The 17,674-nt window shown below is 38.4% G+C and overlaps 1 protein-coding gene across 3 annotated transcripts in view; it reads right to left on the bottom strand.

Annotated features, from left to right (window-relative positions):
* The window catches only part of LOC105464214 (unc-5 netrin receptor C), a 387,289-nt gene that overhangs the window by 116,181 nt on the left and 253,434 nt on the right, over window positions 1-17,674 (bottom strand). The window lies entirely within an intron of this gene.

The raw sequence follows: 17,674 nt of genomic DNA, 5'->3' as shown, positions 1-17,674 counted from the left end.
GTAGGTTAGATGAATTTTTTATGGTCACTTTTTACACAAAAAGGAGATTGGAAATTTAGAATAATATTTTTCAGTTTTGTGGCTGGTTTTGGACTAAGGGGGTTTCTATGACTCGCCTGGGGGAAAGAGGGATTGTCTTTTCCATAGCTGGCCTTGGGGAAGAAGGGACTGAGAGACAGGAGGGCAGGAGAAGGTCAGAGAAAAACTTTTGCTTCCGGGGTCTTCATTTTGGGGTATTGTTTTCTGAGTCCCAACGGTATCTACTACTCTTTTCCAAAATTTTAAGGTGACAGAAGTTAGTAGCACCATTAACGGGCAACGGGTTTGAGTGCAGCATGCTGTAATTCTTCTCAGAATATGGTGCAATTTTTGGCACAGTTTTCTAATTCTTGCCATAGGAAGGCGTATTTTATGTAGACGTTTGTTTCCTAATTGAGAATGGCGATGGATACAGGCATCTACTTCCAGAGACAGGCTTAATAAACCATCATTGAATACCACAGAATTATTTTAAGGGGTTGGCTTTAAGCTCTATATAAATTTTATCTAATTTCTAGAATGATCTCACACTTAACCCCCCACAAGGCAATACTTCTTCCTGAAAAACACTTCTAATTCCTGCCGTAAAACCTCTCTGGCTTTGAGATTGTGTAATGAGCATAGGGTATATCGCGGCCATGCAGGACGGAAGCCGCTCATTTCAGCACACCTCGCTACTCTGTGAGGGGAGGGTAGATAAGATTTTAAGCATATCTTTCATCATTTGGAGAGATGTGATAGAAGGCAGGCCGGTTGCCTTGCAGGCAGAGTGAACACAAGGGTGACGAATGAATAAGAATGAAAAACAGACACTTGTCAGCTAGGAATTAGATGTAAAACAGAATGGTTCAGAATAATGTGGCCATTCCTGTCAGGAAAAAAAAGACGAATTTCTGCCCTTGGAAGACCTTTAGGATTCTACATTCTGCTTTCTTTCCATTAGTTATAAGACTATTACTAAAATAAGTATGAAGTCCTTTCATTAATAACCTAGATTACTTTCGCAAATTCAACTTGATATGCATCTAACTTAGTCATTGATTCTGCCAATTAAAAGCTATCGTCATATGTATGCATTCAGAGAGATGTTTACTTAAGAACATGAATATTGGCTTACTGAATCCATACACTGAAATCCAATTAGCAGATGTAGAATCAGACCTGAAACAATATAGATTTCTATTTTCCATTTATACATAACCAAAGAAAGTCCCTTTGGACACACACATGTGCAAACAGAGTCTCATTTATTGGGGGTAGAATTTTGATGCTTTCAATGATTTTTTTTTTTGCACAATATACTGTGGTTACAAATTAGCTGTGATACAGAATACATGAATTCATGGCATTCCGCAAACATTAGCTCTGCTTTTTGACAATGCGGTTAGCAGAAAAGAAGACTCACTGGGAGATAGATTTTCTGGCCTTCATTTTCCATATTTATGAAATGAAAATGAATTACTAGATAATTCTGAAGGATGCTTTTGCTGTAAGGACCTATTACTGAACAGACTAAGATTTTAAATATACATTTTAGGGGGGAAAGCTTATCCTTTGTGGAATAAGGTACTTCTTGGTTGCAATTATGTGTCCAAGAGAAATAAGAGAAGAAATTGTTTCAAAAGTCAAGGAGTTGATACATCTTTGAAGACAACAGCTTATAATATTCCTCTCAGAACAACTTTCAGGGAACTTTTTGGATACTTGGATCTACAGGTGTGTGTAAGAGTTAGAAACTAGGGAGAGAAGTGAGTTACAGAAATTTAATACTTTAAAAAATTAGCAAATTCTTTGTATAAATCCTGGAGAGTAATATAATATACTCCACAAAAGCAGATGAAAATTCAGGCCCCGGTGATTGTAAATGCACTAAGAATTATTTTGGCAACTGTATCCATAGGACAGAGAGGATGGGGGAGGGAAATGCCTACCCAAAACAGTGTGGAAGGAAGCCCATCATGTCAACGTGCATATTTACAAAAGGGGCAGAACATCCTGTCTCTTCCCAGTGCCATTTCTTGAGCACCTCTGCCTGTTACTGTCTGAAAACAATCAGTGATGCCTATAATAGGAAAGTGGAGGCTCTAGTATCATGGGTCATACTAACACCTCTCCACCTTTGAGCCCTGCTGATTTTAGAAGACTAGGACAAAATATCAGCAAAAAGATCTCCCTGTGGTAGCTAAGCGGGCAGGTGGTGGATACTACTGCCTTGAAGAAGATAAGCATGTTTTTATCCAATTTAAAAATGATTTACATTTATTAAAAATATGTATTATCTCACCAAAGGTACTTCATTATGCAGAAAGATTAATTAGAATAAAATATTTTTTATTTTTTTCTATCCATCATTAAGCATAGAATAACTTTTTTTAAGAAAACAAAATATTGGTGATGTGATAGACCGATATTATGAAGTAATTCTTCAATGGGTATATTTCAGTAGACTATCCTAGTGGGGATCTAAATCCTTAAATTCCACAGAATAAGATATAAGTGATATGTTACATTATTACTGTTGTTGTTTTTTAGACTTCATCAGGTTTTGTGAATATTAAAATAGATAATGAATCTGAAAAGTTTGGAAAATTATAAAGCACAACATATGTAATAGATTGTTATAATTGCATTTATTATTACTCAGAGAGTTCTTGAATGAGAAGTGATTACTCATCTGCAAAAATTTTGTACACATCATGCTCACACACACACCTTGGCCATACGGTCCATAAACTATAGTATCTAATATTCCTTATTGTTCTTTTGGAATTTCAGGTTTATTGCTGTTTTTCAAACTGAGTGTCATGACCCTTAAGAGGGTTATAAAATCTATTCAGTGGATTAAAACCTAGCATTAAAAAGTATGAAACTGAATAAACAGAAGTTATCAAGATATACATAGTCTTATAGATGTGTATGTGTATGTACATTCATATGTCTCTGTGTGTAAGGATGTGGGTATGTGTCTAGTAGGTCATGATATCAACCTATTTTTTATTGTAAGTCAAAAAGGTCTGAAAGCCACGGGGTAGGCTAACACTGTGGCTGAGAGCAAGGTTTTGGCATACACAATCCTGGGTTTAGGTCCTGACTCTGCCACTTGACTATCCATTTAACCTTGAGCACATTGCTTAGCCTCTTCCTGCCTTAGTTACTTCATCAGCTGATAAATGGGTATAATTTCACAGGGTTATATAGGAAGGGTCACCTATAAAATTCTAAGCACATGCCTAGCATATAGTAAGTGCCCAAAAGATAATAATCCCCCACTCTACTTTTCCCCCAAAGTATTAATAAATTTTATTAGGCTATACATTTACTGTTATCACTACTAATCAAAATAAACATAACCAATGAGACAAAGCAATTGGGAGGGCCAATACTTGAAGGTGATGTTTCGTAAAGAGATATGCAGCTATTACCCTGCTGTGCTTGATTAAAATGCAGATTCCACACTCAGGTTGGGCCCTGAGAATCTACAGTTTTAACAAACTCCACAGGTGTGTTTTCTGCACAGCATTAAAATCTGAGAAGCACTGGTTGATGAATTGATTCATTGATTATGGAGCACCAAGATATGTATGGCAATGTGGACACTGTAGGAGGCTGTGGGGAGCCATGCAGATCTGCTTCTGCATTGTGGCTCTAAAAGCCTGGTTTACAGTGTGTCCCTGTTGGTGTTTCCACAGTGTCCCAGAGCTCACTTTTGTACTAGTTGATGGTTGACATTGTCTAGCACAGGACTTGAGTTTCATATGTCTCCAGAGGCCATACAGGTAACAAATGGGAGAAAGCTAGGCATAAGATTTTTTTTTTCTTGAAACATGACACCTACCTGGGTTGTCTTTTATTTTCTAACTGTTAATGGAGACATGGGTACAAAACCAATCAATCAGCTTCCTCTTTACTCTTGTTACTTAGCTCTGGCTGCCTGTTGCCAATAGCAGTGCAGGTTCAATGGGCTACAGACCCCATATTTGATGACTAACAGAAGTTGGTAATGTGGATTTTTATGAGATTTTTTTTTTCTAACTATATGTTGTCAGCTACTTAAAACTTTATCAAAATACTTGTGTGGGCCAACATTTTGAGGACTAAACCAAAAAGGTGGGATGCCATATTGGGCCTGTGGACTGCTACTTTGAGACCAATGGTCCAGAAAGTTCAATGCTGAAAGTGTCAAGTTACGTTAATATTTCTTGTGGCCTCTCACCTCAGAGAAAATCCCCAGAGCCTTTTGCTCTGACTTTCAGACACTTAACTAAGAAAGCCAACAAGAGACATTGGTGAGTAAAGCTGTTTTTGTTAGTAGGTTGCATACATAACATTTCATAAATTAGTATTTTATAATTATTCACTTATATTCCTTTACCTACTTTCAGAAGGAATGTTAGGCAATAAATGTGGGCACGTCAGAAGATTAGTTGACATTTTTAATAAATGTAAACCAATAGCGCCTGAGTTAGGAAAAGAAAAAGTGTCTTGATGGCTGAAAAGACACTTTGCAGTCATTTCTGTAATTCTTGATGATTACTTAGATTAAAATGTCCCTACATTCTTTTTGGAACCAATGTTGTCATTTCTACAATTGCTTTGAAGAAAAACCTGAAGCTCTTTCAGGTACAGCAGGAAACTGTTAAGAGTGGTTATGATCTTAATTATTGTGCTTTAGAGTAGGAATGGCAAACATTTGGAACCACTGCATTCCCTTCCAGCTCATGTGTCTATACCTAATTGACCATGATATTTTCTCCAGAGTCTGGATTTAGCTTCAGGATCTGCTCCAACACAGGACTCTGGGAGGCCACGGCGGAGCAAGAGTTAACAGGCAAGATGCAATGAATTTGCATCCTCAGCCTAGAGTTCACTGCACAGAAACTCCTGATATGGAATGTGTCTCTGCACAGTTATGGCCATGTTTCTATTTGATATCATGTCACTGCTGAGTTTTACTTCAAAAAACAAACTTAATCCCAGCCTTGAATGCTACATTTTAAAATTTTAAAAATTATTTGAGATCAAATAAATCTTGGTGTTTTGTGCTGAGTACATAGCAGCTCCTTAGTAAATGCTGAGTTAAATTCAGTTCCCAAAATAATCTGGCAATTCCCTTTGCCGAAGGCCTGGAAACAATTTCCGTTATGATGTATAACTATAAAATGTCTTACAAGTCACAAAGTCCAACTCCCTCACTTTACAGATTATATAACTAGAACTGTGAGAGGCTAACTCACTTGTTTAAGCTCACCAGCTATTTAGAAGTGGGTTACTCCATGATGTGAATTTGCTGGAAAATGGATGCCGCATAGCCGTTGTGTTTCCAGTGGAAATTTCCACAAACTTAAAACAACAGAAATATATTCACTTGCAGTTCTAAAGGCCAAATATTTGAAATCAGTTTCACTGAGCCATAATCAAAGGGACAGTAGGACTATGCGCTCCCTCTGGAGGTTCCTAGGGAGAGATCATGACTTGCCTCTCCCAGATTCCAGTGGCTGATGGCATTCCTTGGCTTGTGGTTACATCCCTCTAGTCTCTACCTCTGTGGTTACACTGCATTCTCTTCTTCAATCTGTGTCAATCTCCCTTTGTCCTTCTCTTACAAGGCATTTGTGATGACCTTTAAAGCCCACCTGGGCAATCTAGGAAAATCTCTCCATCTCAAGATCCTTAACCAAATCTGCAAAGATCCTTTTTCCACATAAGGCAAAATTTACAAATTCCAGAGATTAGGACCTGATGCCTTTGGGGGTCATTATCCTACTGTGGTTGTTACAAGCATGGAGCCTGGATCTGCTCTGCCATAGTTTAATCCTAGTTCTGTACTTAACTGAGGTTGCTATGTATTCATTTCTTCATCCATAAAATGAAGACAATTCTAGTACATATTGTATAGGATTACTGTGAAGATTTTAAAAGGTAACATACATAACAAACCTAGGACAGTGCAGTTACATAAAGAGTCCTCTATCAATGTACTCATTTACATACCCACTTCATTCAGCCCCCAAATCAGCATTGCTGTCAAGTGTTCACAGAGTTGATGGTTGTACTGATATTTATTTCTTTAAATTTTACTGAGAAGCCAAACTCCAAATATCAGAAATAAAGTTCTTGCTTCCCAAATTGAACTGGTCTTGACAAAATGGCTCTTGATCTTTGGAAATTCTGTACTTAGAAGAGCTTCACGTTGTTATCTGCTGCTGGCCAACGTATTCACTTTCTGACCTAGGCCTGACCCTGCATTAAGCAAATACAGCTGCTGTACTATGATTCACATTTTCATACTTTCAAGTGCTTTTCAGTTAATTCTTTTACACACTCAATGAACAATGGTGATGAACACATCCTAATTTTTTTTTTTTTTAAAAAAACTTTTAATATATTTTCAAAGTGCTCCTCTAGCAAATAATTTCATGGTCACTCAAAGTAATAATACTGTGTTCTCGAAGGGGGAAAAATGTATCTTTCTTCCAATAATGATGGAAAGAGCTAATTATGTTGTCATAGCAGAGTAGAATTTATGCTTAAATCACCAAATCTATCTGTTAACAGGAAATAACTGCTGTGAACCAACCAGTGAAGCATATTTTGGAAGAACTAAATTAGCCTTCAGAGCTTTGGGCATTTATTAGAAGTGAAAAATGCCTGACTTAACGCCATAGAACCCTGAAATGTTAGCTATGGTTTTCTTTTCCAGGAATAGAGTATCTGATTTTTGCTGGAATTTTAAAAAATGAATAAAAATATTATTATGCTAAGCATCTCTTACTGTAGTTTATAAATATAAAGGATATAGAATATTTTAAAGATTGAAGCTGGGTGCAGTGGCTAATATCTATAATCCCAGAACTTTGAGAGGCCAAGGTTGGGGATCGCTTGAGGCCAGGGAATTTGAAACCAAGCTGAGCAACAAAGTGAGAACTCCCATCTCTACAAAAGATACGAAAACTAGCAGAGTATGGAAGCAGGTATCTGTAGTCCCAGATACTAGGGAGGCTCAGATACTAGGGAGGCTGAGGTGGGAGGATTGCTTGAGCCCAGAAAGTTAAGGGTGCAGTGAACTATGCTCATGCCACTGCAGTCCAGTTTGGGTGACAAGAAAGACCCTGTCTCTGAAAAAACAAATTAAATTAATAAAAAGTTTGGGTTTTTTTTTTTTTTTACTTATCTTTTCTTCTCAAATATTGTAAACAATAAAACAAACAAAAATCAACTATATACAGTTCCCTCTATAGCTTGAAAAGTCAAGAATTGTTATATGTTTTTGCAACTGTGTACAATGAACTAGACTACAAAGAGAAAAGTTTGTTTAAAACTCAGATTCAGTGTTTCCTAAACAAGTGACATGGGCAAGTTAGCTAATATTTCCATGATTCTATTTTGTTATTTACAAAATGAATATAACAGAACTTACTTCATAGGATGTCGTATGAGGATTATGATAGTTAACATGAACAAGGGTCTTATAACAGAGTTAGGCATACAGTAAGCATATCATAAATGTTGGCTACTAGGACAGAGACTAAAGAAGAAGGAATAAAGACAATCGATTTTGATTTTTTTCCTGTTATTTTATAATCTCATTTTGCTTTTGTAAGGGATAAAGTTTTTGTTCTCTCTTAGGAATTTACCACAAACACTTTCATAATATCATAACTCATAACCAGGAAGAGAAGTTAGAATGATCTGCAGCAAGTCAGCAGAAGGGTAAGCTTGGTAATTTCTTCAGTCGTGCCAAGTCCTGGCTATCACTTACTGCACTGAGATCATTTAAATGGGAGAAATTCCAGGGAACAAAGCCTCTTCAGAAAGGAGGACAATTTCAGCCATTCTTTGTTATTTCTTGACTTTTGGGCATTTATAGGACAAACACATTTGTATTCAGATAGTCTTGTTAAAGAGTTTTTTTTTTAAATAAATATTTCAGCTAGCACTCCAAATGACATCCACCACAGAAAAGAGGAAGAAAAAAAAAATCCATACAAGTCACTCTTTTATATTCACACTGCATCTTTAGTTTCAGAAAAAAAGTGATTATATGTCATCGCAATATTTTTTAAGGTATGTCTTAGGGATAAATAATAAGAAATATGCCAACTTTATGGATGAGGAACCTGACATACCAAAAAGCTAAGGCTTTTTTCTCAGAGTACAAAAAAAAGAATGCAATGATTGCAGACAAGCTGTTTTCTTGCAAATAAGCATTTGAGCCATAAACTTCACTTTTCATATAGCATAAAACATACTTTAACAACACATTTTTGTCCAGTGTGTTACCAGCCCTGCCTATAACGTATGTATAGATGATTCCCCCCAAAATATGACTTATGAGACTGTGTTCTATGAATCTGTTGTCTACTTCTCAGAATAAATAGGAGCTATAAATGCCTATGAATCTGTGGGGCATTCATGAAACTTGGGAACTTCTGACCATCTACAAAAGCAAATATGTTTGAAAAAATATATACTGACACAATCAGGTATACATTATAATATTTAATCTTGAAATAGGAATAACCTGATTAATACAACTCAAGATTTATATGAAACAAGGGGATTAATTAATTTATTGTTTAAACATTTTTCCCTTATCTAAAAATGTCTAAAGTATATATTTAATCTTATCCAATTCAAAAATGGCCTCTGTTACTTATAACTGGATTAATGTTGGCTTTAATGGTTGTATCATACCACAACTCAGAAATGTACCTTAGTAAAAATGCCATCTATTCTGGTGTACAGGGCAGCCTACTGAATTCTACCAAGACATTTGACATTAGGCTACTAGAACTCTTTATAGTATGACCTATATCTTTCAGGATGCTTGTTTAAAGAAATGCATTATTTTTGTGAAATTATATAATTAATTTTGTTTTATGCCAAGTAGGGTAGACAGGTAGAAAATAAAAAAGTAACACACAAGGCCACAAGTCAGGACTTCTGTACATGTGAACCAACATAATAATTCATGAGATTACATACATATTTAACTGGAGATACTTAAATATAGAAGTGTCAATTCATTCATTCCTTTATGATATTTCTTAAGTCCCTACATTGTGACAGGAATCACCCTAGGCGTTTTGAATTCATCAGTGAAAAAAACAAACCCAAATCTTTGCCTATGTGGACCTTACTTTCTAAGGGGGTGAGGGGAACAGAACACAAATGATTAACTAATAAATAAGTAAATGTATGATGGTTCGAAGGTGAGAAGTGCTATGCAGAAACATAGTAAGTACAAGAGTGCCATGGGGGTGAGACGAGTGTGAGTGCAGAGGCAATCACGTCCAGCTACTTGATGTTCTAGAATTCCTTGGGAAAAAAAGCATTTTTATTAAATGAACAAATGATTCGCATTGAATAGTATCAGTGCTTTTCCCCATCATGCGCTTTTTTTTTTTTTTTTTTTTGAGACGGAGTCTCACTGTGTTGCCCAGGCTGGAGTGCAGTGGCGCGATTTCGGCTCACTGCAAGCTCCGCTTCCCGGGTTCACGCCATTCTCCTGCCTCAGCCTTCCGAGTAGCTGGGACTACAGGTGCCTGCCCGCACGCCCAGCTAATTTTTTTGTATTTTTGGTAGAGACGGGTTTTCACTGTGTTAGCCAGGATGGTCTCGATCTCCTGACCTCGTGATCCGCCTGCCTTGGCCTCACAAAGTGCTGGGATTACAAGTGTGAGCCACCACACCCGGCCACGTGCTTTCAATTTAATTCTATTTCATTTATTTATGTTTTAATTTATTTATCACCAGCCACAGGCAAGGGACATCTTTTAGGCACTGGAGACAACAAGGAAGAAAAGAATGGCTCTGTCCTTGTGAAGCTTACATTCTGCTATGGCAGATGGTTAACTCAAAAGAAAACAAATAATGATGAAGAAAAACGTTATGGAGAACAATAAAGCAGGTTTAGGATTAGGATTAGGCGAGTGACAGGGTTGAGGTCCGGATAGACAGACCCGTCTGTAGGAGTGACATCTCAGTATATATCTGAATGAAAGAAGAAAGTAAGGCAGTTTTAGACCTAGGGTAAAATGTTCCAAGTGGGAAGACACAGTTCTTGCAAACAGCCTGTATGTGGAATGAATCTATTGCATTCTTGAAACAAGGAAATGGGTGTGTTTAGAGCAGACCAAGCAATAAGAAGAGAGGTAGGAAGCCAAAGTCCTTTTATGCTTCTATATTATAACTAATAGTGAGCTTATAATTTTTTTTGTTTGTTTTTTTGAGACAGGATCTCACTGTCACCCAGGCTGGAGTGCAGTGGTGTGATCATGGCTCACTGCAGCCTCAACTTCATGAGCTCAAGGGATCCTCCTGCCTCAGCCTCTGGGTTGAGAGTAGTATCCCAAGCTGGGATCACAGGTGCACACCATCACACTTGGTTAATTTTTTTTTTACTTTTATTAGAGACGAGGTCTTGCTATGCCTAGGCTGGTCTCAAACTCCTGTGCGCAAGTGATCCTCCCGCCTTGGCCTCCCAAAGTGCTAGGATTACAAGCGTGAGATGTTGCACCAGTTATAAACATTATGCATATTATGCATGTAGGGAATAAGATGTTTTTGTGAATTGCCAGCTGATCTAGAAGTCCTTGTTTTCTCCTCCCTTCTTTGTACCCAGCGTGCTGGTTAAACACATGGACTTGGATGCTGGCCTGACTCACTGCTCCATATACCAACTGTAAAACCTCAGGCAATTTTTAATCTCCCTTTGCTCTCAATTTCCTCATCTATAAAATGGGAATAATAATAGCACTCATTACATAGAGTCCTTGCAAAGACTGAATGATCTAATATATAATACATGATTGAAACAGCACTTCCATTATTATCATTATTATTATTCTGGAGCCTATCTGTCCAACGCAAACCACATGAGGTTTTCAAGCACTTGACCTGTTGCTGGTCATAACTGAAGCTATTGTAAGGGTGCACATACTAGCTCTGAAAAACCAGTATGACTAAAAGAAAGAAAAGTATTTCATAAATATTGTTTATATTGGTAATACTGTTGAAATGATAGTTTAGACATATTGGACTCAGTGAAATACATGACTGAAATTAATTTTATCTGTTTCTTTTTAAATTGTGGCTACTTGAAAAGTATAAACAGTATTTGTGGCTGGCAGGATATTTCTATTGGACACTGCTGTTTTAGACAGTGTGCTGGATACTACAGACTCACGAATATGAACAAGACTTGATCCAAATCCACAGGTGGTTCACAAATATAGTTATAATCTCAGTGAAAATGATGAGTGAGCTGTGAGAAGAAGCCAGGAAGGGCCACCTTGATCATCCTTGATTCTTTCCAGGAGCTACCTTATTCCTCTTTGTGGCCAGCAGGCTTTCTGATGCTGGCTGTGATTTATTGGTGTGCAAACATGATCGAGAGGAAATCCGGAGGAGCCCTCCTGCTGTTCCACGGAAGATGAAACTTCGGTGCGTGTAAATCCCATTTTAGCTCATGACTGTAGGATAAGGGGTGACCATATGGCATGTTCTTCCATCCTCAGGCATGGGCAGGAGGGTTTGGAAATTATAGTCAAATTTTAGGTGAATCAGCAGAGAATTTCAACCTCTAGGATTGACAGTCTAGTCCTGGCACATGAAATGGTAAAGGAAAGACAGACTTTCCAGTTTTCAAAGTTTGCTCAGTATTGATGTTTCAAAACAAACGTATAAAGTTGTTTAAAATTGTTATATCCATTTTTAAGAACACCTATTATCATTTGCTGAGCATTTGCACTGTGTCTGGCACTGTGCCATGTGTTTTACAAGTTTATTTCACTTAATCTTAAAGTAACTCTATCTTTTTCATGTTATGGTTGATGAAACTAAGGCACACAGAGGTCAAGTAACTTGACTAAGGTCACAGTAGGAAGTCATGGCACTAGGATTTGAACATGTGTCAATCTGTCCCTTGGCTTGTGCTATTAACCACTCTCCTATGCTGCTTTTTCCATCTTATCCTTACTCCTGCCACACAACCACAGCATTATCAACAATGGCAACATCAGGAGCAGCACTCTTGAGACCCAAATTGTTCCTGAGGAAAGACCTTGTATGTTAATATTTTGCCTGAACCTTATGCCTTGGGATTCACTCATTAGCCTATAACCAGAGACACTGGAAGAAGCAACCCCGTGGCGATACTGGGAGCTGTATTACTGTAAGGGTTCTGCACAGGACACCATTGTAGTGGTAACTTGAATTCTCTCAGAATAAACTTTTCTCTGAATGAAAACTACCAGACCCACCTAGGAAATTTGGCACTGCTGTCTTGTTAATGTGCAGGATTTTAGAGCAGATGTGTTATGTTCTCAGCACATGCCTGGCTGAATCCTAACTTGCATATTTCCATTTTTTCCTCTGCCTTGATTGTCTCACAAACCTATTTTTATATTTTACATGGTTTGAATGTGTGAAATATTGTAAGCAAGCTTAAATACATAAATTAATAGTCAATATTCATTTGTGGTTTATAAACTGAAAATAGAGCTTTTTCATGAAAGAACTATGGCCCTCTCCATATTACATCAAATGAGCACACATCTAATTAGGTAAGAGGTAATCATACTTATTTAAGTTTAGCATCGTGGTGATCTTCACCTCTGATGAGTTTAAACTTCAGTTGCCATTTATGTGATGGCCCTCTGTCAAGTATTACTGGGCAGAGCACCACAGCTCACTTGATACAGGACAGACGAGAAAACCCATAAGTGGCCAGGCACGGTAGCTCACACCTATAATCCCAGCACTTTGGGAGGCTGAGACAGGTGGATTGCTTGACCTCACCAGTTCAAGACCAGCCTGGGCCACATGGAGAGACCCCTATTTCTACTAAAAATACAAAAATTAGCCGGGGGTGGTGGCACATGCCAGTAATCCCAGCTAAATGCCGGGAGGCTGAGGCAGGAAAATCACTTGAACCTGGGAGGCCAGAGGTTGCAATGAGCCGAGATTGTGCTACTGCACTCCAGTCTGGGACAGGGCAAGACTTCGTCTCAAAAAATAACAAAATCCAAAAACTAAAAACGCCACAAACGTCTACAACATTAGCAAGAACCTGCTAACAATAGGTGTCAGCCTGTACAGAGAAAATTTGAAAATTCAACCTTTTTTGTTCTCATTATGATGCATATCTATATGAATCAATCTTTACATGTTAGGTAGGGTTCCTTCAGTACACACATATGAGTTCAGTTAGCTACAGGATTATAGGTGAATTGTTCTTGCATATTATTACATGAGGGTGAAAAGCTACCATGGATAAATAAATTAATATTGACCTAGAAGAAGACTTTGTTTTTTTATTTGAAAATGTCAAACTAGATTTAAAAGCCATGAAGTAAATAGCAAAGTTTATAGAACATACTGCAAAGAAAGGGGTCTTATACCTATATGTATTTAATGTTTGTGTGCTGAAAAAGAATATATCTACTCAAACACATATAATTATATATATATGTGAAATTGGCACAATAATGTTCTCTGCAAATTACTGAAAATTGAAGGCTTATTAACTAAAAATTCATTATTTGAAACTATGCAGCTCTTAAAGTTCAGCTTTAGCAAGTCAATGTAGGGTGGAATGTAGACTGGCAATTTTAAGTATATATTGTGCTTGCTATTAATGAATACATAGAAATGAAAGATAAAAGAATAGCTTTCTATCCTTGTACCTTCTTTGATTACAATTTGAAACTGATTTTGAGTTCAGTTAAATCTTTGACTGAAACATTTGCTTTTTGTTTCTTTTTAAATATGATTAGAAGTATTTTTCTTTATAATTAATAAAATCAGTTCTTTGGAATTTGTGGCAGTGGATGTTGTGGTATGCTACCAGGATCCCCTTTCAGGCCTGGTCCCACCTGTTGGAAGTGTTGACGGTGAAAGTCTCAGCTTCTGTCTCCTGGAATCACCCTCAGTGGTGCAGAGCTGACTTGGCCCTGGTTACACATGCTGGTGGGGTAGGGAGTAAAGGAGGGTCTTCATCCACTGACGAGTCTATGTAGGGGAATACAGGTCTGCTCACCCCCTGGGCCTCAGGGTGCTATAACTCTGAAGGTCCAGAGAAACCTGTGGATTCATCATGTGTTGTGTTTGCTCTGCAGGTCAATTTCTCCCTCTGCCCCACCTATTGCCTTTATTCCTCCACCTGATAAGCTAGTACCCTTAGCATATTGTTCCTAAGGGCATCCCTCAATACGTTGGCTGCATGTATGACTCCATTCCACAGTATTTCACAGACATTCCACTCAAGACAACGAGAAAATCTATTTAGACATTCTCAGAGAGGAAAGATTAATGTCGAGCATTTTAATAAACTTCACGGGGAATTCTTTATAACAGTTTTAATTCAAAAAAAGTGTTAAACATCTGTGATATTCTAGGCATTGTACTAAGCCTGAGAGATACAAAGTTAAGTACAATAGAATTCTTGATCTCATGGAACTCACTGGCATGAAACACAGATTTTACAAGTGAATATAATTGAAATGAGACAAGCCCTATATTAGGAGTACAGACAAACTGCCCTGAAAGTATTGAGAAAGGAATGCCTAGCCTTCTCCCTCAATGAGGCAGGAATGGCTTCACTAAAGACATTTGAAAGAAATCCCTGAAAAGGTTTAGCCCTTTCAAATCATCCTTTCCCTTCTTTTTCTCACATCACATATCCAAGGTCTCAAAAAAAGCTATTATCTCTACTTTTAAATATATCTGAAATCCCGGCCTCATCACCTCCACTGCTTCCATTCTACAGTAGCCTAACATCTCTCATAGCTGCAGCCTCATCACTGGTCTTCCTGCTCTTCCCCTTGCCCAGTATGGTCCATTCTCAACACAGCAGCCAGATGACTCTGCTAATGGATGTCAGGTCATGAGTTCCTCTTCTGAAAAGATTCCAAAGTGTTCCCAACTTATCCTCAAAACCAAATATGGGCCAGGTGTGGTGGCTCACGCCTGTAATCCCAATACTTTGGGAGGTTGAAGAGTGTGAAATGGCTTGCGCCCAGGAGTTTGAGACCAGTCTCAGTGACATGATAGAACTACATCTCTACAAAAAATGCAAAACAGTAGCTAGGCATGGTGGCACACGCCTATAGTCCCAGCTACCTGGGAGGTTGGGTTGGGAGAATCACCTGAGCCTGGGAGATTGAGGCTTCAATGAGCTGTGATTGCACCACTGCACTCCAGCCTGGTGACAGAATGAGACCCCCATTTCAAAAAGCAAGCAAACAAACAAACAAAACCAAAGATAATTTCAACACCTACAGAACCCTATGCCACCTCCACATACCCCTCCCATCTTTAGCCCAGGCCTTACCTTTCTTGCTGCATCTGGGGATGGCCTCTCACTCACTCTTCTAGCCACTCTGCCCTCACTGCTGTCTTTGGGTCCCGCCAGCACACTCCTGCCTCAGGGTTTTTGTGCCATCCGCTGTCCCCTCTGCCTGATTCCCTCTTGCCCCTCCTTCAGGTCTACGCAACTGTCAACTTCCTCAGCAAAGCTTCCTGACCACTCCCTCCCAGCCCTACAAATTCCCTTTTCCTACTTTATTTTTCTTCATGGCACTTACCATCTGCTCTGGACCTGATGATCATTCATTTTATTTAGAGTTTGCCTTTCCTCACCACAACATGAGCTCCATGAGGGCAAGAATGGTTACATGTTACATGTTTTGTTTCTACTACCAACCCCAATACCCACAATTGTCCCAAGAACAGAGTGAATCTTCACTTAGTATTTGTCTAAGTGAACAAACACTAAGTGAGCAAATACATACATATATATATGTGTGTGTGTGTATATATAAAAGTGTGTATGTGTATATATATGTTGTAAAAGGTAGTAAGATAAGGGTACAATGCTTCAGCATAAAGAATAGCTGAAATGCATGGAAATCAAAGTAGTTTTAATCTAGTGTGACTACAATGTAGAAATCCTTACCTTCAGAGCTAGAAACATAGGTTGGTTATGTAAACCACAAAATGTGGTTGTTATTGGCTGAACTACATCCCACTCCCCCAAATTCTGATGCAGAAGCCCTAACCCTCAGTACCTCAGGATGTGACTATATTGGGATATAAGGCTTTTAAAGAGGTGATTAATTTACGACGAAGCTGTTAGGGTGGGCCCCACTCCAATCTGACTGGTGTCCTTATAAGAAGAAGAAATTTTGACACACAAAGAGACACCAGGGATGCACACCCACACAGAGGAAAGACCACGTGAAGACACAGTGAGAAAGAGGCCACTGACTAGGCAAGAAGAGAGGCCTCCAGAGAAACCAAACCTGCTGACACCTTGAGATTGCACTTCCAGTCTTCAGAACTGTGAGAAAATAAATTTATATTGTTTAAGCCATCCAATCTGTGGTGTTTTGTTATGGGAACCCTAGAAAACTAATTCAATTATATATGCCATTGTAAGGAATTTTGACTATCTCACACATCACTATAAAATTTGGAGCAGGAATGGAGGCAAGATGAGAGGTGTATTCATCTGTTCTCATGCTGCTAATAAAGACAGACCCCAGATTGGGTAATTTATAAAGGAAAGAGGCTTAACGGACTCACAGTTCCACATGGCTGGGGAGGCCTCATAATCATGGTGGAAGCTGAAGGAAGAGCAAGGAACATCTTACATGGTGGCAGGCAAGAGGGCACGTACAGGGGAACTCCCCTTTGTAAAAGCATCAGATCTCCTGAGACTTATTCACCATCATGAGAACAGCATGGGGAAAACCCACCCCCATGAGTCAATTACCTCCCAACAGTTCACTCCCACAACCATGGGGATGATTACAATTCAAGGTGAGATTTGGGTGGGGCACAGAGCCAAACCTTGTCAAGAGGACACCTGAGATTTAGAAAGACTGTGTTTGTGGGAACATGGAGGAAGGACTGGAATAGAGAAAAGACTTGAGCCATGGAGACTAACTGGAAGATCTGCAATGGTGAAGATCTATATGAAGAAGAAAAGGAGGCAGAGACAAGTATAGAATTGGGTGAAGCTTTAGAACCAGGATTGATGGGACTTAGATCTAAGTGATATTGGCATCCAACACAAAATAGAGTTAGTAAAATGCAAAGGTGTAAAGGGTTCAGAAAAGAACACATATGGATTTCAGTGCTTTCTCATAGATGAGAACATTTCTCAATATAAAACCTTGAGACAGGTTACATGGCATCCATGTTGCTTAAGACAGAGAGAATATTTACTGAGGAAAGGGCTCTGCAAAGCTGCAGCCTCCATCTCCCTAGTGGTGATAACATGCATATTAGTGTATTAAATCATCTGAGAAGTTTTGCAATGAAGAAGCTTCTATAACTTTGTCAAAAAATATATTTCTCACATTTATTTGATTATGGAAGCCTTTTTTGCAAGGTAACTTTTAACCTCTTCCTGAACATGTATACTCTAGAAATTAACACAATTTGGAAAACAGTCCTATGTGTGGTCCAATGTACTAGAATGGTTCCAAAATAAATAGAGAAGCTTTATCTTGGTAATCTCTATTTTGAATAGGAAAACGACTCAACTTTGTCTTAAAGTGGTAGAATGAACTCATTCAAGGAATGATATATGCCATTGTAAGGACTGATTTTCCTATAGCCTAATTCC

The sequence above is a fragment of the Macaca nemestrina genome, chromosome 3, assembly GCF_043159975.1.
Source record: "Macaca nemestrina isolate mMacNem1 chromosome 3, mMacNem.hap1, whole genome shotgun sequence".
Taxonomy (NCBI): Eukaryota; Metazoa; Chordata; class Mammalia; order Primates; family Cercopithecidae; genus Macaca; species Macaca nemestrina.
The sequence above is the reverse complement of the archived record's forward strand: the minus strand, read 5'-3'. Positions and strand labels throughout refer to the sequence as shown.